The sequence below is a fragment of the Bubalus bubalis genome, chromosome 12, assembly GCF_019923935.1.
Source record: "Bubalus bubalis isolate 160015118507 breed Murrah chromosome 12, NDDB_SH_1, whole genome shotgun sequence".
Taxonomy (NCBI): domain Eukaryota; kingdom Metazoa; phylum Chordata; class Mammalia; order Artiodactyla; family Bovidae; genus Bubalus; species Bubalus bubalis.
This window is the reverse complement of record NC_059168.1, coordinates 27,694,252-27,717,088: the sequence shown is the minus strand read 5'-3', so window position 1 is coordinate 27,717,088 and position 22,837 is coordinate 27,694,252. Positions and strand designations below refer to the sequence as shown.

Below are 22,837 nucleotides of genomic sequence, written 5' to 3'. Positions count from 1 at the left end.
GCACCTCCGCCCATGGTTTTCACTCTCTATCCTTACCACTTACCTCTTTTTCTTAAATATTTTATTTCTGAAGAAGAGCATTATCATACTACTTAGTAAGACTAGTATCATTGGCTATAAATAATTATTTTTTATGCAATGAACACAAAACAATATTCTTCCAAGGACTTCCTAAGTTTTCAAAGGGAGATAAATATTACAGAAGTGTTACTGACAATGAAACTATGAGCCATGCTGTGTAGGGCCACCCAAGACAGACAGGTCATGGCAAAGAGTTCTGGCAAAATGTGTTCCACTGGAGAAGGGATTGGCAAACCACTTCAGTATTCTTGCCTTGAGAACCCCATGAACAGTATGAAAAGGCAAAAAGGTATGACACTGAAAGATGAAATCCCCAGGTTGGTAGGTGCCCAATATGCTACTGGAGATCAGTAGAGAAATAACACCAGAAAGAATGAAGAGACAGATCCAAAGCAAAAACAACACTCAGGTGTGGATGTAACAGATGATGGAAGTAAAGTCCAGTACTGTAAAGAGCAATATTGCATAGGAACCTGGAATGTTAGGTCCATGAATCAAGGCAAATTGGAAGTGGTCAAACAGGAGATGACAAGAGTGAATGTCAACATTTTAGGAATCAGTGAACTTTTGGACTGGAATGGGTGAATTTAACTCAGATGACCATTATATCTACTACTATGGGCAAGAATCCCTTAGAAGAAATGGAGTAGCCATCATAGTCAACAAAGGAGTCCAAAATGCAGTACTTGGATGCAAACTCAAAAACAGCAGAATGATCTCTGTTCATTTCCAAGGCAAACCATTCAATATCATAGTAATCCAAGTCTATGCCCCAACCAGTAATGCTGAAGAAGCTGAAGTTGAATGGTTCTATGAAGACCTACAAGACCTTCTAGAACTAATGTCCTCTTCATTATAGGGGACTGGAATGCAAAAGTAGGAAGTCAAGAGCTACCTGGAGTAACAGGCAAATTTGGCCTTGGAATACAAAACAAAGCAGGTCAAAGAATAACAGAATTTTGCCAAGAGAATGCACTGGTCATAGAAAACACCCTCTTCCAATAACACAAGACTACACATGGACATCACCAGATGGTCAATACTGAAATCAGATTGATTATATTCTTAGCAGCCAAAGATGGAGAAGCTCTATACAGTCAGCAAAAACAAGAGTGGGAGCTGACTGTGGCTCAGATCATGAACTCCTTATTGCCAAATTCAGACTTAAGTTGAAGAAAGTAGGGAAAACCACCAGACCATTCAGGTTTGACCTAAATCAAATACCTTACGATTACAAAGTGGAAGTGACAAATAGACTCAAGGGATTAGATCTGATAGACAGAGTACCTGAAGAACTATGGATGGAGGTTCATGACATTGTACAGGAGGAAATGAACAAAACCATCCCCAAGAAAAAGAGATGCAAAAAGGCAAAATGGTTGTCTGACTAAGCCTTACAAATAGCTGAGAAAAGAAAAGAAACTAAAGGCAAAGGAGAAAAGGAAAGATAGACCCATCTGAATGCAGAGTTCCAAAAAATAGCAAGGAGAAATAAGAAAGCTCTCCTCAGTGATCAATGCAAAGAAGTGGAGGAAAATAATAGAATGAGAAAGACTAGAGATCTCTTCAAGAAAATCAGAGATACCAAGGGAACATTTCATGCAAAGAAGGGCACAATATAGGACAGAAATGGTATGGACCTAACAGAAGCTGAAGATTTTAAGAAGAGGTGGCAAGAATACACAGAAGAACTATACAAAAAAGATCTTCATGACCCACATAACCATGATGGTGTGATCATTCACCTAGAGCCAGACATCCTGGAATGCAAAGTCAAGTGGGCCTTAGGAAGCATCACTACAAACAAAGCCAGTGGAGATGATGGAATTCCAGTTGAGCTATTTCAGATCCTAAAAGATGATGCTGTGAAAGTGCTGCACTCAACATGCCAGCAAATCTGGAAAATTCAGCAGTGGTCACAGGACTGGAAAAGTCAGTTTTCATTCCAATCCCAAAGAAAGGCAATGCCAAAGAATGTTCAAACTACTGCATAATTGCACTTATCTCACAGGCTAGCAAAGTAATGCTCAAAATTCTCCAAGCCAGGCTTCAACAGTACATGAACCGTGAACTTCCAGATGTTCAAACTGGATTTAGAAAAGGCAAAAGAACCAGAGATCAAATTGCCAGCATCCACTGGATCATTGAAAAAGCAAGAGACTTCCAGAAAAACACCTACTTTTGCTTTATCGACTATGCCAAACCTTTGACTGTGTGGATCACAACAAACTGTGGAAAATTCTTAAAGAGATGGGAATACCAGACCACCCTACCTGCCTCCTGAGAAATCTTTATGCAGGTCAAGAAGCAACAGTTAGAACTGGACATGAAACAACAGAGTTGTTCCAAATCAGGAAAGGAGTATGTCAAGGCTATACCTTGTCACCCCGCTTATTTAACTTATATGCAGAGTACATCACATGAAATACCAGGCTAGATGAAGCACAAGCTGGAATCAAGATTGCCGGAAGAAATATCAATAACCTCAGATATGCAGATGGCACCAACCTTATGGCAGAAAGTGAAGAACGAAAGAGCCTCTTGATGAAAGTGAAAGAGGAAAGTGAAAATTTTTGCTTAAATCTCAACATTCAGAAAACTAAGATCCTGGCATCAGGTCCCACCACTTCATGGCACATAGATGGGGAAACAATGGAAACAGTGACAGACTTTATTTTCTTGGGTTCCAAAATCATTGCAGATGGTGAATGCAGTCATGAAATTAAAAGACGCTTGCTTTTTGGAAGAAAAGCTATGACCAGCCTAGACAGCATATTAAAAAGCAGACACATTACTTTGCCACCAAGGTCCATCCAGTCAAAGCTTTAGTTTTTCCAGTAGTCATGTATGGATATGAGAGTTGGACTACAAAGAAAGCTGAGTGCCGAACAATTGATACTTTTGAACTGTGGTGTTGGAGAAGACCCTTGAGAGTCCCTTGGACAGCAAGGAGATCCAACCAGTCCATCCTAAAGGAAATCAGTCCTGAATATTCATTGGAAGGACTGATGCTGAAGCTGAAGCTCCAATACTTTGGCCACCTGAGGTGAAGATCTGACTCATTTGAAAAGACCCTGATTCTGGGAAAGATTAAAGGCGAGCAGAGAAGGGAATGACAGAGGATGAGATGGTTGAATGGCATCACCGACATGATGGACATGAGTTTGAGTAAACTCTGGGAGTTGGTGATGGACAGGGAAGCCTGGTGTACTGCAGTCCATGGGTCACAAAGAGTCAGACACGACTGAGTAACCGAGCTGAACTAAACTGACACTCCAGGGGCTTCTCAGGTGGTGCCAGTGGTAAAAAAAAAAAAAAAAAAACTGCCTGCCAATGCAGGAGACACAAGAGATGTAGCTTTGACCCCTGGGTCTGGAAGATCCCCTGGAGGAGGGCATGGCAGCCCACTCCAGTATTCTTGCCTGGAGAATTCCATGGACAGGGTTGCACAGAGTCAGACATGACTGAAGCGACTCAGCACACACGGATCACTGACACATTGGCCCCAACCTGAGGGTGTTTCCTTGATATGATCAGAAGGACTGAAAGAACACTAGGAGAAAGGAAGAAAAATCATTTTTTGGAGTTAGAATTATATGAAGTGCAATGCCCAGGTGTTAAGTGCACAGTTGGCTGTTTTGCAAATGGAAACACCATGTCACCAATGGCCCAGTTAAGGCAAAAAACATTATCAGTATCCCAGAAAGTTCTCTCATGCCCTTCCACTCAATCTCTCCTGATGACCAGAGGCAACTACCATTTTCATTTCCATCCTCATAGATTAGTTTTTTCTATTCTTGAACTTCATGTTGATGGCTTTTTCATTGTTCAATAAAAGTTTATTAGATAATGTTATTCTTTTGTATGTGTTTGAAACTTTTCATAATAAAAAGAATTTTTTCAGTCATGGAACACCCTGCCTTTATCTACAGTCTTCTCCAGAGCTTCCAATGGAATGAGACCTACCATTCGGGGCACCCTGAACTAACAAAAGGGGAAGATGCCAAATTAGGAAATTGGGCTCTGACTTTGCAAATCCCAACATGATGCAGATTATAGCATTGATCTGCCAAATTTTCTCCCCTAAATCTCAACTAATCTGATTATTTTTTAAGCTCCCCATAAAAAGTCTTCTCCTAGACCAGCATTCCTTCACAACCAGCCAATTCTTCCTCCTCCTTTGGTCAGGCTCAGTGCTCCTTCCCACCCACATGTGCCCCTCATCCCCAGTGTGGGTCTGCTGTTCACATGGCTCCTTCTGAGGGACCTCCCGCCTACCTCTTGCCCTGTACCACCCTTCCTCAGGACCCCACACAAGGCCAGTAATTCTCCTCTCCTGTAAAATCAAGTTTATGCTGCACATTTGCACTTAGCCTTCCTTGCCTTCTGTTGTTACCTATCTTTTAATATGAACACACCTTATCTCTTCAACTAGACCCTAAGCTCCTTAAGGGCAAGGGCAGAATTATCTTGGCATCAAAGAAAAGATAGTAGAGATAGAGGTAATCATGTGGATGAAGGTATAAGTGACTGCCTACAGATTCAAAGTGAAAATGAAAGTCACTCAGTCTTGTCCGACTCTTTGCAACCTCATGGACTATACAGTCCATGGAATTCTCCAGGACAATACTGGAGCGGGTAGCCTTTCCCTTCTCCAGGGGATCTTCCCAACCCAGGGATTGAACCCAGGTCTCCCTCATTGCAGGCAGATTCTTTACCAGCTAAGCCACCAGGGAAGCCCAAGAATACTGGAGTGGGTAGCCTATCCCTTCTCCAGCAGATCTTCCCAACCCAGGAATCAAACCAGGGTCTCCTGCATTGCAGGCTGATTCTTTACCAACTGAGCTATAAGGGAAGCCCACAGATTCAGTTATAGCCTTAAAGGTAAAGAAAGAAAGAAATGGTGGCAGCCCCATATCTTCAATGATGGCATTTTATATGCAGACCAACATTGTTTCTGTGAATTTTTATCACAGATCCTGGGTCCCATTCTTAGAAGTTCAGACTTTACAAGTCTGAATAGAGCTCAAGAGTTTGTACCTTCCCAAGCTCCTGGAAGATAATGCCAGTGGTTCTGGACCACTCCAAGAGACATACCATCTGTGAATACAGAACAGGATGGGTTACTGAACATCCTTACATCTAGAAGACCAAGGAAAATGGTGTTCCAGCTCCAGAGCCTAACTTGAGTTCTATTAATTCTACTTGTCTCTGGAGGTGGGAATAAACAGCAAGAAAACTACTTCCAAACAATCAAAGATGACACAAAGTGAAATAAATGCAGATAGAAGTAGATTCCCAATGAGGGCCAAGCTGAACCCCAGGAAAGGAAACCACAATTCCTGACCTGGGTCCTTGTCCTGTTTCCCTTATATTACACCGTGGTGTTTTCCTATGCCTGGAAGGAAAACCCACAGTAAGGTAAACTTCAGGGTGCAGATTTCAGGGTGCAGCAAATGTATGCAAAAATGCATGTAATGATTAGAAAATGTTTTAAATAAAAAGGCTAACCACAGGACAGCAACCAGCAGGATGATGCTGAGGAAACTGGCATTCTTACCACAACTACTGAAAACCCCAAGTATTTGTCCTCTGCAACCAAGGAACAAAGGGGGTGTTGACATGGCTGTGTGTGAAGGAGGGGGAAGACATTCCAGCACTTACAGTTTCAATTGAAAATAAACAAACAGCCCAGGCTGCCTGAGGACCCAGGCTGCCAACCACCAGCCTGGGAGAACAAGCTGGCCGCCAGGGCCAGCATACGGCTATTTATATTTGTAATCCAATTTGGATGGGGAAGGCACATGAAAATAAATTGATTATCTTGAAACTGTAAGAGCAAAATTTGCCGGGACAAAAAGTAATGAAATAATAAAGAGGAAGTACCCAAGTAGGTCAACCGAGGGCATACTTCTTATGAACTGTTTCCTATCTAGTTTGCTTTCTGGATTCAGACCTGAGAAAACCATGGCTAACATGTTGCCAGAAATCACATGCCAGGGGTTCGCCTGGTGGTCCAGTGGTTAAGAATCCACCTGCCAATGCAGGGGGCATAGGTTCAATCTTTGGTCCAGGAGGATTCCACATCCCACGGGGCAACTAAGCCCATGTGCCACAACCACTGAGCCCGCACTTCACAACAAGAGAAGCCACAGCAATGAGAAGCCTGTGCACCACATAGAGGGCAGCCCCCACTTGCCACACCTGGAGAAAGCCCACACGGTAGCAAAGACCCAGCCCACCAAAAAAGAAAGACAGAAAGAAATTGAAAAAAAAAAAAAAAATGAAATCACATGCCAACCTGCAGGTGAAGGTTTGCTGAGTTTTCCCTCTCTGTGTATGTGTGTGTGTGTGAGCATGTGTACATATGTGTATGCTATGCTATGCTATGCTAAGTCACTTCAGTCGTGTCCGACTCTGTGCGACCCCATAGACGGCAGCCCACCAGGCTTCCCCGTCCCTGGGATTCTCCAGGCAAGAACACTGGAGTGGGTTGCCATTTCCTTCTCCATTGCATGAAAGTGAAAAGTGAAAGTGAAGTCACTCAGTCGTGTACGACCCTCAGCGACCCCATGGACTACAGCCTTCCAGGCAAGAGTACTGGAGTGGGGTGCCATTGCTTTCTCCGACCCACTTTTTCCTTCACAAGCTAAAGACTGAATTGAGATAATCCGCTCTTTGTCATATAACCTCTTGAGTTATTTTGTTTGATTACATGTATATGTATATGTATATGTAATCAAACAAAATAACTCAAGAGGTTATATGACAAAGAGCGGATTATCTCAATTCAGTCTTTAGCTTGTGAAGGAAAAAGTGGGTAGTTCATAAAAAAACAACCATCTTTCCCAAATCTCAGGGTCAAACAAAAGCATACATTATCCTGAAAACACTGGCCTTCTATCTTTGATCTCTCTCATCCCCACTTCCCTGAAGGCTGGATTCATCTCTGCCTCTCCACAGTTACAATGGCAACCATTTATTAAGCATGTGGTATATGACAAGGACTGGAGGTGTACAGCCTGGAATGGCCACACCAGTCCTGGGATTGGGACTGTCAGCCCATTTTAGAGATAAAGAAACTGAGGTTCATGACCTAAATGACTTGCTCAGATACCACACTGCTACCAAGGAGGGACTCAGAACTTGAACCTAAGTCTGTCTTGGGCTTGTTTCATTAAAACACACTGCCACCATGCAAGGATGTGAAGACAGTCCCCCAAATCAGCACAGATTCCCAGGGAGTGGGCAGCTGAGCCTGTGAGTGGTTGTCACGCTAGACTCAGAAGAAGGATAAGAACAAAAAGACAATAAGAAGAGGCCTGGTGAAGCACTGGTAACCTATTCAAGGAAGTATCCCTCCCTTAACTCAGCTCAAAGAGTTTCTACAGTGGGACTTCCCTTGCAGTCCAGTGGTTAAGACTCCATGCTTCTAATGCAGGAGACGTGGGCTCAATCCCTGGCCATAGGGATTGAATATGTGAACACATGCTCATGCACACAAACACAGACACACAAATATACAGAGAGGGAAAACTCAGCAAACCTTCACCCGCAGGTTGGCATGTTTTCTTTCTTTTCTTTTAATTATTTATTTATTTCCTTATTTATTTTTCTGTGTGCTGTGTTTTCGTTGCTGTGTGGGCTTTCTCCAGTTGTGGCTAAGGTTCCACATGCCATGTGATGAGGTCAGGGAAAAAAAAGTTTCTATGGCATATTTAAATAATCCCCAGTTCATAAGCTGCATATATGAAAGATGTCCTTTACTATGGACTTTACCTTGTGGGTCCTATGCTATGCTAAGTCACTTCAGTCATGTTCCACTCTTTGCAATCCTGTGGACTGTAGCCCACCAGGCTCCTATGTCCACAGGATTCTCCAGGCAAGAATACTGGAGTGGGTTGCCATTTCCTCCTCCAGGGGATCTTTTCAACTCAGGGATCGAACCCGGGTCTCCTGCACTGTAGGCAGATTCTTTACCACTAGCACCACCTGTGAAGCCCTTACCTTGTGGGTAAACCTAACAAAATATAAGGCTTTTTGTAATGCTCAAACAGACATAATCAAAGCCTAGCCCCAAACCTCACCTTACTTATTACCTATTGATTCTGAGGGATAATATAACCCATCTAAGATTCAGATGATATTTTCCTTTTAAGTGAAGGGACTTAGAAAGGGATGGATCAGGCAGAACCCTGGACCAGATAACCTGGTCCAGGGTTCTCCAGTCAAGTTTAGTTGCTTTAATACTATGTCATTGTGAAAGCCCCATATTAACTGCTGGTGGTGAGCTGCTCTGGTCCCATGCCTTTGATGAACAGAAAATAACAAACAAACTGTCTTTAAGAAAAGGAGTTGATTTCAATGGTAGAGGGAGGGGAAGCTGATCAAAGGTATTAAAAAGCTGGGAATGATCATTTAAGAAAAACGTGGCTAGGGACTTCCTTGGCAGTCCAGTGGTTAATAGGCCATGCTTCCACTGCAGGGGGCAGGGGTTCAACTCCTGGTCGAAGAACTAAGATCCCACATGCTGTGTGGTGTTGCCCCCCAAAAACAAAGAAAAATGTGGCTAAAGATGGGCTTCTGGGGATGAGGTGGGAAGCAGGATTCAGGGATTGTCATTTAATTTCTAAATTAAGTGATCCTTCTGTAGGAGTTTGTGATGTGATGTGTAAAGCATTTCAAGAGCACGAGCAATGTCTGCAAACACTTCCAGATTTTTCCCAGCTCTGAGCTGAGACAGTTAAGCTGTCCTCAGTGGCTCAGCAGTGTCAACTGGATGATCGGGTTGAGAAGAGGAAAGAAATTTGTGTTTATGGTGGTGTGTGTGTATGTTTATGTGTATGTGTGTGTGCATTTAATTGGTGACCTACTACATATAGGAAGAAGGGAAGAAAGCCAGGCAAAACCATGGGAGGAGGAAGCCATAAACTTCCATAGATGATGGATGGCTTATTCTATCATCTGAGAGCCAGCTGCCAGTCAGATGATGGGATCTGATGGCCCCAGATGCCCCTCATGGAAGGTGCTGATGAAATGCAAACCACACCCCTGCCAGCAACTGAGCATCCTGGAAGCCAACCCTACAGAAGTTCGGGGCCACCCTTGCCCTTTGTCTCCCACCTGCATGTAGGAAGAGCAAAACAAGGGGTTGAGTCTTGGAGGCCCTTCTTTCCTAAAGCCACCACTCTTGCTCCTGGTCATCTCCATACCTAAGGAGCTCTAGCCCTTTTGCCAAGAAATCAAATCTGATCCTGCTCTAGCCCCTAAAACTAACCATCTGTTAAGAAATGTAGATTCATGTGAATGTATGGCAAAAATCACCAAAATATTGTAAAGTAATTAGCCTCCAATTAAAATAAATAAATTTTTAAAAGAAAGAAATATAGGAACAGAGGAACAGGTTAAAAGACACCTTGGGGATATAATCAGCAGAATTCAGAATACAGGAAACTTTACAGGGCAAATCCATTTCATTCTCCAGGGGATCTTCCCAAACCCAGGGATCCAACATGTGTCTCCTGGATTGGCAGGTGGATTCTTTATCACTGAGCCACCAAGGAAGCCCCATTTCTTCAACAAATACATAGCAAAAACCAAAAAAGGAAAAGAAGACAATAGAAATCTATGAATGGAAAGAGACTTTTAAAAAATCAACCAAATGCAATATATGGACCTTATTTGAATCATGATGCAAACACATTAGCTCCTAAAAAGTTTGTAAGACAATTGGAAAAATTTGAACATTGACTAGATATTTGATGATATAAAGGAGTTCATATTTTCTTTAATGTGGTAATGGCATCTTGATTACTTTTTTAAAGTGCTCTTATCTTTTGAGGTAGATACAGACATATTTACAGATGAAATGTATGATGTCTGGAAAATTCTTCAAAATAATTCAGGTTGACCAAAGCTAAGACAGCATCTCTCTGGCTTCAGTCTCTATCTTCATATGTGGGCACAGTAAGGGCATAAAATGTCATTAATAGGCTATGAGTAAGCTATACATTTGCACCCAGAAGATTATACTAAAACCCTCATATCATCAATGTTTTTCAGGCTAATGAACTTCTGGCAAACATAAATGTATATTATATATCCTCCAAAGTAAAGAAGGACACAAGAAGAGCTAACTTAGCTCCATATTGGACTGAAAGATAGAAACCTTGACCATATTATCCAAAAATAAATTGCTTTTCAAATAGTGTTGGAAATGTGTATAAGAAATAAAATGCTCAGAATACACACCCTGGGTCCCTGACCAAGAAAAGCTGTGCTTTGTGCCCTGAGTCAAGAGCTGAGCAACTCAGGGATCCCTTCCTCTCATGCAGTGGGCTTACCACACTGACCTTAGCGCCACTCCAGTGGCCCTGACACGTCCGTGGATTCCACAGAAAGTCATTTTAAACTATATTAAATTGCGTCTTTCAGTTAAACTCTAAAATAGAGTTAAACCCTCTACCTTAGAAATAGAAACAGAAAGGAAACAGAAACCTCCGTTCCTTTAAAGACTAAAAGTCTGACCTTCAGTGAATTGATGCACTCCTGCTTTTGTGTTAAATGTATGTGTGCTCAAAGATACGACTCCATCATATTTAATATATGTCATTCCAGTGTAAAATGTTCTCTTCTACCCAAGGGTATCTTGGCCATGATTATCATAAATCAATAATGTGTAAAGTTGCATTATTAAAAAGCCACTTCTGGCATTCCACCATGTGCTTTTCAAAGATGGATGGCTAAAATACAAAAAAAATTAATTGTCCACTTGGTCCTCATCTTATTCCTAACATGTAAAAATAATTTTTACCTGGACTCAGTGTTGTATGTATGGTGGGATACAAGTGGTAAATTTGGAGATTCAAAAAATTACAAACCGTAAGAAAAGTAGGCTTGTCTCTTTGAGCCATTTACTTTGGGTCTGTTGCTGGGAATCTATTTCCTGTGCCATAACTAAGTAGACTTAATATGCTGTGGAATCTTGGGCTTCCAACACCACATTGTTTGATACAATGACTTTGAGGTCCTTGAATAAAATATATGTAAGTACAGTTCAGTTCAGTCGCTCAGTCGTGTCTGACTCTTTGCGAAATATGTTGCTATTACTATTATAGGAATGTAAGTAATAAAAGACTGTTATTAGTATTTACAAAAATTAAAATATAAGATAAAATAATCCAGTTGTAAGGAAACTTTGGAGAGAGGGAGAGGTAAGACAAGATTGGCCATACACTGACAAATATTGAAGCTGGCAGAGTACATTCATTATACTGCTTTTTCATATACATTTAAAGTCTTCCATTGTAAAAGGCTTTCAAAATGCTAAAAAATGAGTTACAGTAATGAGTAATATTCCCATGGGATAATATAGAGTTTTTAATGAGATTTTAAAACTGTAGTTAAAATAATCCAATTTAAAATAACTCATACTACATACACATGTATTAATTTATGTGTATATGAATGGGCATATTTGTCTATATAAGTTTATAAACATAGGAAATCTCCTGAAATCATATACACCAAGCTTTTATCAATTCTGTTTTGTGGGGAGGATGGAACTAGAGGGAGATACTCTTTTTTTTTACTTTACATGCTTCTGCACTGTTTCAGTTTCTTCCATCAAATATGTCCTACTTCTCAATGTACAGATGCAGTGTGGGAGTAGACACAGTGCCTCCCTGAGCCCCCAGCCTAGCTCACAAGGGCTCTGTATCCTGGACCTCCATCCAGGACACAAGGCTCGGCTCTAGACTGGCTGCCATTCCTTGCCTAGGGACAGCCCCCTCGCAGTGCCCCTCCTGTGCCCTCATTCACCAAACGTTCTCCTCCCATTCAGACTTTCAAATCCGAGCCCTGAGCTGGGCTCAAGGGCCGCCCTCTCTGCAAGATGGCCAGGACCTGACAACACTTTGCCACTTGTGTATAGATAGTACACTGATAGAGGAAAATAAGCCATAAAGCACATACTACCTAGGAGGCCTACTACACAGTTAAGCGACTTAGCCTTTCTGAACCTTGATTTCCTCATTTGTCCGTGGGCATTCAGGTACCTACCTCACTGGACTGCTGTAAAGATCAGCCACGGGAAAGTAGATTGAGCCCCCTGCACCTGTTTCAAAGGCTCTGCTTTGTGTAACAAAACAAAGCCTCTGAGACACAGCTGCAAGCTTTAGGAGAATGGAAAGGGGACCTGTAAATACACTTGGATCCATACACGGAAAAGAACACTACTCAGAACTGCTCCTTAGCTAAAATTTTAATAACAGAAATAATGTGCTGGGGTCAGGAGGAGGAGCGCCGAAGGTCACACTCTGAAGTCCCACTAGGTGGCAGTAGTGTTTTCTTGCTGTTATGCAGATAGAAGGAGGGCCATCCGAAGGGGAAAACATTCCCCTAAGGAGAACATTTCCCTATGAAGTCCCCATAGTACTGAAACAGAGGTTAGCAGAAGAAAATGCACCGACTTAGAAGAATATCCGTCAGTACCAATGATGAAACCCCATCCAGGATTCCTTGGTAGGGGTGGGTAGGAATGTTAGGAATACTGCGGGGAGGGGCAGTAGAGGGGATGATGAGCAGAAGTGGAGGTACCATTGCAAAGACAGAACTCTAGTTGAGAGTGAGAGCTTCCTAGAAGTCCAAATCCTGACTCAACCTTCCTCATCTGAAGAGGAACTTGAATGCAACCAAAGGCAATAAGTTCCCCTGTGGACCTCAGTGACCAGGTGTGTCCTCTTGGGAGATCAGTCTCCAGAGAAACATGGTTGGAAGAAAAAAGCCTCTCAGGTTTTCATTCTTCATGTCCCACTGCCTAGAACCTTATACTGACACCCACCACCACCCCGAACTGATCAAGACCAAGTCTGAACTCCTCTGCCTCGTGACAGTCATCAGCTATTGGTCTGAAGTCCAGCCAGCGACCTACCAGCCAGTGCACTTCAGAGAACATTACTTCACTAATGAAGAAAATGAATCCCAAGAGGTGAACTGACAGGCTACTTCCTCAGCCAACCCTTCCCTCAGCTGGGCTTTCTCATCTGTGTTGTACTGAAGCCATCTTTTCTCTCTGAAAAGACAGCAGCTCTGTGAGGGTAGGAAAAATGTCAAGGTAGCAGAAATACTGCAAATTGAGATTCTGGTAGGAGGGAGTGTAGGGTAGTAATCAGCAATGTGGAGATGGGGTAGTCTCTGCAGTCAGGCTAGGTTCAAATCCTTTCTCCTGAGCTAGTTGTGTGACCTTGGGGCGGGGCGGAGGGGGGTTAAACTCTCTGGAGATCAGTTTCCTCATCTGTAAACAAGAAATAATATCACAGACGGTATATAGTGTGTTAGTCGCTCAGTCGTGTCTGACCCTTTGTGACCCCATAGACACTGTCCTGCCAGGCTCCTCCGTCCATGGGATTTCCCAGGCAAGCATACTGGAGTGGGTTGCCATTTTCTTCTCCAGGGGATCTTCCTGACCCAGGGATTGAACCCCTGTCTCCCACATTGCAGGCAGACTCTTTACCATCTAAGCCTCCAGGGAAGCAGCTCTAGTACATAGAGATGTTAATAAAGATTAAATATCAGGCATGTAAAGCACTGGAACTGTGTCTGGCAAGTAACAGAGCCAAAAGAGGTGTGTGTTCCAGTCCAGGTCCTGCTGTTCATCAGTTGAGGGGCCTGGGCAAGTCACATTAGTTCTTGAACTTCATTTTCTTCACTGGCGAAATCAAGGAAGAGTGAGGGCAGGAGACAGAGGGTTAGGTAATGTCCTCTGAAATCCACTGTGGGTTTGAAGTTCCATGCTTCTCTGGAATCGTCATTCCTCACTTGCCACAGGACATATCTAGCGTATGAATATGAGGGGAGAGAAATTCAGGTACTGATTTTGTGTACTTAAAACTAGCCCAGTATCAACAACTACCTCAAACATAACCTTCTCAAGGATCTTCCATGACAACCCCACTCCCAACCCATTCCATTTTAACTAGGTTAGCTTCTATTGTTTTATGCTCCCTACACTTCCTTATGTTTTAGGCTCCCTACACAGCCTAAATGTAACTGGATTCTTGGTTGTGGATTGCAATCCTCATTTTGCAGATGGGCAAACTGAGAGTCTGGAAGCTTTTGCTGTTCATTCAAGACCCCCAAACCAGTAAGTGGCAAGACAAGAGCCAAACCTGGTCTGTTTTACCATAAAACCTGTAAGATCTTTTCTCTAAACCCCATGTAGTTTAATATTTAATTCTTGACATCTATAGAAGGGTCTTTATATGTGTGAGTTATGGCAAAGAATTCTAAGGAACCTAATATCCAAAGCAAACACTGGAAAGGAGGCTCAAAGCGGCCCATGCACGGCCCTCCACTGCCACCCTCCTGCCATCCCCTACCCAAAGGGGGCACGACGCTGAATTTGTGCTTGTTGTCCTCTTGCTTATTTTCTCTTCTTACCGTTGGATTAAGAAGTGGAATATATTTACAGAAAAGTGCACAGGTGATGGCAGTGTGACCAGTGACCAGCTCAAGAAACAGAATGAGTCTGTAGCACCCAGAGGCCCCTGAGGCCCCATGGTCCCAAGACCTGCACGCTTCTCCCTAGGCCATGCTGCTCCTAAGGGCTCCTTACAAAATAAGATAATAAAATGAAATTGCAATTTCTAATTTCTACAGTTTAATTTCTAATACATTTCCAACCCGACGAACAATTTCATATTAAGGCTGGGATTTTTCTCATAAGCAAGATACTCGATCGGTTGGAAAGGTTGGAAAGCATTCTGAGCTCTTGGGAGGAAAATTCTGGTCCAGAAAAGAACCAGAAACAGTCATCTATGAAAAAAGGCCACAGGAGGCTGGCCTCCTCCAGCAGTTTTCTCCAAGGCACTGGAACCATCCTTGGACTTCTTTAAACAAGATCAGAGTGCCACGGGGGGTGGGGTGGAGGATAAGAAGCGGCAGACAGAGCAGCATCATTAAAGCCTCATGTGTGGTTTTGATGAGATCATCTGAATTAAGTGTTCTCACACAAGGCATGGCTCAAGTCAAAGTAAATACGTTTGCAAGCAGACCACCTACTGGAAAATATCAAGCCTGGTGGTGGAGTTAAGACTGAAGTCCCCTGAGGAAAATCCAGCCAGATTATGAGGATGAAAATCTATGCTTGGTCAGTTTGGTGGGATGCCCTGAGAAAGCTGCTCTTTGTCCTCCAATCTGCAAGCTCGTGGTTATTCATTCTCCTCAGGGGGCAAAGGCAGTTTTTGTTCCTCTCAAATCGGCTGGCGTTTATTGAGGATGTGTGAGGATGAATGCCTCGTATAATGTCTGATCCCTGACCTCAAGGAAAACACCAAAGGAATGGCTCAGAAAGTAAGAAGAGTCTAAGTATGGCGGAGCTGGTGGCCAGGAAACAGTGTCTCTAGAAAAAGGGTTGAGTGGAGGAGGTTGGAACCAGGCCTTAAGCAGGGGTGGGGTCATCATCAGATTGTCTCTTCTCAGGAGTTTCACTCTTTACTACCATAGTAAGTGCCGAATCCACTGTCTAACTAAAATATGAGAAAGCACAATTATAATTCTATAACACGCCAGTGGTAAATGAAATCCAAAAGCTCCAAGAACTAGTTCAATCCTACTAGGCTCTATTACAACCCTTCAAACTTTCTCCACAGTCCATGAGATTCTGAGGTTGAGGAAAGAGAAGCAGCTTGGGTCCCCTGGTGCCATAGAGTAGGCAGAGAGGAAATGCCCTTAAGTCACCACATGAAACCCAAGTGAAGCCTCCCTGTTTCCATGGAAACTGCCAAAGCCTTCACTTCATTGGAACTCAATGTTCTGAAAGGTGCGTTCCGTGTTCCTAATGATCGTCCTCTCAGTAGCCAACAGCAAGGTTTTTTATGGCCATTTTGGACAAAATGGACATCTTTTTCCAGTGAATATGAGCTACTATAACCCAAGGCCTAGCCCGGGGTGTCTGGCCCTTCCATGTTCAAAGATGATGCTACCTCTGTCACAAAAGCCTACAGCGACGTGCGCCCCTCACTGTGTGGGGACTAACTCTCTGCTGGATTTCCACACTTCATTCTCCACGTTAGGAACCGTTATGGTTATAGGTTATATAGTGTTTTTCACTTCCAGACTACCAACTGAAGAAGCACTCACAGCATACAATTTATAGATTATATTTACATTTCTCATTTGTGGATTTATCACATTAGTTACTTTATATAGTATGTATATCTAACCTCCACGAGTAGACCAGAAACTTCTTGAGTGAGAAGAATGACTTCACTTCTCACTGTGTCTCTCGCAGCCCCCAACATGATCTAGATGGTGAGTCCTCCTGAAATAGACAGGTGCATGACACAGCATGCCTATCCTGGGTGGCTTTCAAACCTTTTCCAAGTTGGTTTTCAAAAGCTCAGAACCCCAGCCTGGAGGACTGGGGAGGAGACTGCAGGGGGACAAGAATGCAAGTCGCAAGTCGCAAGTGGGTCTAGATCACACTTCCCTGCAGGCCTCCTTCAGGGAACCTACAATCAACCTCCGCTGGAGAGGGGAGGGCTGCAGTGTGCCCAGGCCCCAGAAATCAGCCACCAATGTGCTCTTCGGTGAGTAGCCAAACTCCGCCATTGCTTTTTTGCAACCTCCTGGCTTGCTTTAGCTGACTCATGGCCAAGCACTAGGAACTGATGACTGAGGTCTGCATGATGACCAGGACTACATATGGATACAGTCCTGGCTACCCAAGACCCCTCAAGAAAGGAACAGCATGACAGGGACCAGTCCACAGGATACTGGGGGAGAGGGGCAGGACCCAGAGAGGTGGGCTCAGCATCAAGTCTGATTCTCTGCACAGCTGGCAGGAACATGAGGCCCAGACAGCTAGATTACCAGTGCTGCTTTCTCCAGGAAAGAAGAGGAAAACAGGCTCTGAGGCAGACAGAGCTGAGGTTAAACAGTGAGTAGCTGTGGCCATGGGCACATTTTTTATCTTCTGTGTCACTGTCCTCCTGGAAGAGATGTACAGATGTGTGAGATAATATATACATAGCACCTGGCAGATAATAACATACGCAGTACCTGGCACATGTCTCACGCATGGTACATGTTGGTGCTCTTCTGCCTTCTATGCCTAGGTTGAGTTTTTATTTATCTCAAAAAAATAGAATCGTTCTAATACAAAACCCTTGGGGGAAATCCTTATCTTGGGAGTAAAACACCAGTTTTACTGGTGAGGTTTACTCTAGTCATGAGTTCCAGACTAACCTGATTTGTGATTTCATACATTCATCAAATATTTATTAAAGTGCCTACTATGTGCCAGGTACTGTTCTAGATGATTAAGATCTATCAGTGAATAGAAGAGGGAAAGAGGTCATTGCTCCTGGGAAGGCTACGCATTAACAGTAAAGAAAGTAAACTGTACGACATTTTAGAATGTGATAAGTACTCTGGACAAAAAAAAAGTAGGATAAGCGGGATCAGGGTGGAGAAGGAGGTAGCAGTTTTAAGTTGAGTATTCAGGATTGCCCCCATTTTGCCCGGTCATTGGAGCCAAGAATTGAAGGGAGAGGTTCTATATCAGAAGTGATCCAGGCAGAGTGATGGCCAGTGCAAACAGGAAAGGTCTGTTCTAGGACCAGCACAAAGGCCAGTAGAATGAGTTGGGAGACAAAAACATAAAATGAAACCAGAGAGGTAGGGGTAGGGTATATACAGAACATGCAGAGACTCGTAGGCTGTTAGAAGGATTGGGGTTTTCACCCATGATGAAGACCCATCATGGAATTCCAAGCAGAGGAATAACATAATGTGAAGACCATGTGGGCTGGAACAGCAAGGATAGATGCAGAGACAACAATGAAGAGGCCATTAGGGTCAATGACCCTGGCAGGAGATGGCGGGGGCTCAGAACAGGGGTTGGAAATGCAAAAGAGGGGTCAGATCCTGGATTTTTTTCCTTCTTTGACCTTGAATTTTCCATTCTGTAATAGTCTCAGCATCCCCTTTCCATATTCCAGGGAAGTATAAAAATAAGTAGAAAACAATAACTATCTGGAAATGTGTAGGGCTACTTCAATTTAAATGCCTCTGGAAGCTCATGGTGGGAAGAGCAAATTCTTGCTGGTGGAAGGATTTCAGGAGCTTCAAATGTACTGCATGAAGCATGAGGCTGAGGATGGGTGGGGAGGGGGTTCCTCAAGGAGTCCATCTTTCCATGTGTCTGCCCTCACACACACACATACACACACACACACACTCACAGGGTAGGAAGATACAATCCCTGAAGCAAGTCAGGAAACCAGCTAGGAGCTTTTTAACCACGTGACCATAAGCAACTTATTTAAAGTCCACAAGACTTAGTTCCTCCGGAGCAAACGGGATAAAACAGGGACAAATGAGGCTTAAGGGACAATGACAAGAACAGATGTGGTTTCAGCGCCTGTCACAATGCCTGGCACATAGTACAGTCTTAATAAAGCTTAGTTCCTTCTTTACTGCTAATCCCCCTTAGGGACCAATCCCACCTTGGGAAGAGAAAGCTGTGGATTATCCAGAATGCAGACGAATCCACTGCTAAATAACTGAGAAGCATCTACACTGCTATTGTTATTTTACTATCCTGTTTACCATGAATAAAAACAACTTCCTTCACCACACCCTGCTGGGACCATGTCGCTGTGCTTCCTCGGGTCAGCATGATACCCTGAACTCAGGGACAGCCTTCAGAATGGGAGGAGCAAGGCTGCTGCTCAGAGGCACGTGGGGAAGGGTGTACTGGCTTGGCCCTCCAGGAATGGGTCAAAGTCAGGGTAACCAGACCTTTCAGCTTGGATCATCTGTCAGCAGGCAAAGATGGAGAGAAGATGGTCCCAGACGCCAAGGCCTGTCTGTCTCCCAAGACCTGTGGCTCCAGAACAACTCTGGGATAGACCACTCTTCCCTTTGCCCTGCTCTGGAGGGCCACACAAAAACACACACCTGACTCCTAACATCGACTGCCAAGGCAGAATACCACGTGCTTTGATATCATGGAGAAAAAAACACAGATGGGAAGGAAAGGGATTCAGTAAAAAGAAAGAAAACGCAGCACTCAGCCTCTAAAGCTGAGGGTGCCTTGGTAGCCCTGCTGGGATCCTGCCCGGTTCTGTGTTCATAACTCAAGTTCAACACGTATTCAGACAGGCCCTTCACAAGCACAAGGCTGGAAGCCGCCAGTGGCAGGGTGAGCCACCCTGCCAGGCCAGCATCAAATCACCTTCCAAAAGCTTGAGAAGCAGCTGCTGAGAGAGGGGAGGCCTGGAGGCTGTGAGTTTGTCACAGGCCCAGACCAGCAGGGCTGGCCCTGGAGCTCCAAGGCTGACACATCCCTGACTTCTTCCAGTTCCCTGCTCCTCTGAGAGAGGTCTCACCAACTGAGACAGCACAGGGGGCCCCCAGATGAGCAGCAGCAGCAGGAGGGGAGGGCTGGGGGCCCAGCAGGGAGTTTCTATTTCTAACCTGATGTGGCAGTCAGCAGCAGCTGCAGCTGACAGCAGCAGACAGCTCTGACTGGTGAGGAGCACTCCCAGTGGGGATGGTGCTAAGGACCAGCCTGCTAGGTGCGGGGGGAGTGCCTCAATGCACTTTCTCCAGAGACGGGTGGCTCTGGGTCAGTGAGTGCTCCCAGCAGGGCAGGAGTGCTCAGGGCAACCAGGGGAGAAAGAACTGGGAAATTGGCCTTAGGCTGCTATGGAGCAAAAAGGGGCTCAGCAACTTGGGTCTTCTCATCACTTCAGAAGCACCATCATTCCTAAGGCCATTTGCCTTTGCCTACTTGAGGACATCCTTCCCTAAAAATTCTAGAATGACGGTGCCCAGAGAGGCCCAAGCAATCAGTTCATTTAAATCCTTACCTTGAGAAAAAAGAGAGGCCTGGGCTAATAGGCAAGGAGGTGGTACGTCCTAACCATTAGGGCAGCACCTCTGGAGTCATGAAGAGAGAACATGAATCCCAACTCTGGCTCCCAGTGCCTATGAGTTCCATGAGCTTGCATTTCCTCATTTGCAGGAGGAGGGTGATGATGGCACCCCCTTCACACAGCCACTAGGAAGATCAGCTGAGTTGTGTCTGTGATGTACTACACAGTCTGGGCACAGGAGTAGTGACTCTCTCTACTTTCATCATTGTCGTCTTCAGCCAAGCCACACAGCTGCCTAGGAGCAAACCTAGATCTGGGTCTCCCTTGCCCACCCACCACTCCCACCTCACCCCATGCTCCTGCAACCCTTTTCCTGGGAGCATCCTGGGGACAATGACACAGCCTCTCTGCCTGGTTCATCCATCAGTGGGCAGCACTGGAGGGCTGTGAGTCACAGGAGCTAAGGTAATTTCTTGGACTTGGACAGCCTGGAAAGGAAACCCCTTCCAGGGGCCAGACAGCCAATACCCAAGGAAGCCTGAAGGGGAAGGGACAGAAGAGCCAGGGGAGACCTTTGGGCAGGGCTTTTGCCTTCCCAGGAATGACAAAGCTCCCTGTTTCTAGAAAGCCTTGGTATTCAGCCCAGACATCACACCAGCCACCTGCCATCACCACCCAAATTGAAACAAGCTTGATTCTCAACACCCAACAAATAGGGTACCCAGTAGGCTGGCACAGGTGCAGAGGGCCATCTCGGGTATGGCCCCAGCACTGCCCACTTTACATTTCTCCAGTGCCTGTCCCCGTGAGGACAGGAGAAAGCCCATTCTCCAGCTCAAGCTCCTGCCCCTGAGACACCCTCCCTGATGGCCTTTCCCATTCAGAGTCTGTTCCTCAGAACCCGCAGCTTGGGCCTGAATGGAGCTGACCACACAGCAGATGCTCAAATCACGTTTCCTCATCAACAACCTTTGGCTCCATCACTTAGCGCTTTGGGGCATGTTGGTCTGGCACAGGCTGCAAACTCCCTGAAGGAAGAGCCTGTCTCTCCTCTATCTCAAGTGTCCCAGACGGCCCAGGGCTAGGCAAGGTGACCAGAAGATAGTCAGTAAGCTTTTTTTTAAACTGATAAGTGGAAATGGTCAAGAAACAATTGGGCAAGTGAACAAAATCTGCATTTACTGGGATATGAGGCTACTGCATTTCCTTCTTGCTGTGACCCTTGGAGGCAGACAGGGGAACATCACTCACTAAGAGTCCTAACAGGCTCCCGGTTCCACCAGCTCCCTTTTCTCTTTCCCATAAGTCTCTTTGTTTCCCTTTCTCCTTCAGTTACTTTTACTGCCCTGGCTTTTCTTTTGCACTCCAGCTTTAAGCAAAAGCTCTAACTTAGGCACCAGCATGTCTGGGAGCTAATTCTGACTCTACTGCTTTACCTGGTTGAAGAAGTCACTCAGTCTCTCTGGGCCTCAGTTTCCTCCTCTGTCAAATGGAAACACATTTCCAAGAACAGTTGAGAGAATGAAATGAGACAAGGAGGGATTGCCCTCCCTTCCTGCCCTCTCTGGCCATCTACATCATGCTTTCAGAGAGGAGTGGGCAGTGGTTGGCCCCTCAAGGCAATGACCGAGCATCCCAGTTAGGCGGCTGGAGTTTATACATGTGATTCTAGCTCCACTCTCTTCCTCTCCACCCCCAGCAGCCTGTGTAAGGTCTGAGACCCTTGGGAAGGTTTCCAGCAGGGGCAGATGTAGGCTGGGGGCATCCAGAGAGGAAGGGACACAGCCTGCCTGTCCCTGGTGATGGGCAGCTCCCCCCACACACCCATTTCCAGAATCACCCCAATAGGACCACCCCACTTCCTCTGTGTCTCAGGCAAGTGCAAAACCGGAACAAAAGTTCTGAGAAAAGACAAAGGAGGAGGAAGAGGAAGATGGCCAGGATTCAGTCCACGTCACAAAGGGCAGCTCGCACGAGGAGGAGAAACCTGGGGGGCAGAGCACACACAGCAGCACTGTGCCTGTGTCTCAGAGGAGCCGGCAGCTGCAGGGAGAGGGGCCAGCAGGTTCCCTATCTCTGCCTGCTCGCTGGGCAGGGAGGCGGCAGCATCTGGGAGAACAACCTCTCATTTGCTGTCTGCGAGGCTCTTCCCCAGCCCACTGTGAACAGCAGCATCTGCCAGGAAAAGGATCTGCTTAATGCAAGCCCTATATAAACAGATCCCACTTGTTCCTTTTGCTTTGCCTTCTTCCTGAGTCCTTCCCTTTGTTTTCCCTTTCACTTTTTAGATCTTCTAGGTCATCTCCATCTTGGCCAATACAGGACAAGACAGGATGTCAGCCTGGGAAAGTCTAAAATGACCATCCTCTCCCATTCCCATGCTCCCTATTCACCAAGGGCCCCCTAAACATTTCAGCGACCCCTCCTCATCCCTGAATTTAGGGGTGGCCTGATCCAGTCCTGTAGTACTCCAGAACTAAGAGGACTGCCCAGAGAGAGCAGTATAGTGGTTTCAACGTCAATTCCTAATGCAGCCAAACTGGCCAGCCCAAACAATGACCAAACTTAAATATTTTCCACCCACATTAATCAGCTCAATAATTCCTTAATGACTTCCTAAGAAAAGTGTAAAAAAAAAAAAAAAAAAGCCCTTGTTTGTTTTGATTTCATTGGTCTTTTTCACCCGTGGTTAAGGATTTCATTGTCTTCACATGGCAAGAAGCAGCCTGGATTTTTAGGAAGGAAGAAATAATTGGCTGCGGATGGGGCCAGTCCTAGCAACCCACAGGTCAAGAGGGAGAGTGCGGTTATAGGGCTGGCATCGTGGTCCCCGGGCTTCTCACTGTCTCAATTTCATCATCCACCTATGAAGT

At 44.9% G+C, this 22,837-nt stretch overlaps 1 protein-coding gene and 1 long non-coding RNA gene across 4 annotated transcripts in view; both read right to left on the bottom strand.

The window, feature by feature from the left end:
• Window positions 1–22,837, bottom strand: part of PRKCE (protein kinase C epsilon) — a 543,326-nt gene that overhangs the window by 399,629 nt on the left and 120,860 nt on the right. The gene's annotated exons all lie outside the window — the stretch shown is intronic.
• Window positions 12,326–22,837, bottom strand: part of LOC123328457 — a 111,927-nt gene continuing 101,415 nt past the window's right edge. The window contains exon 2 of the long non-coding RNA XR_006543288.2: window positions 12,326–13,915. This is a non-coding gene — a long non-coding RNA (uncharacterized LOC123328457). The remainder of the gene's footprint in view (window positions 13,916–22,837) is intronic.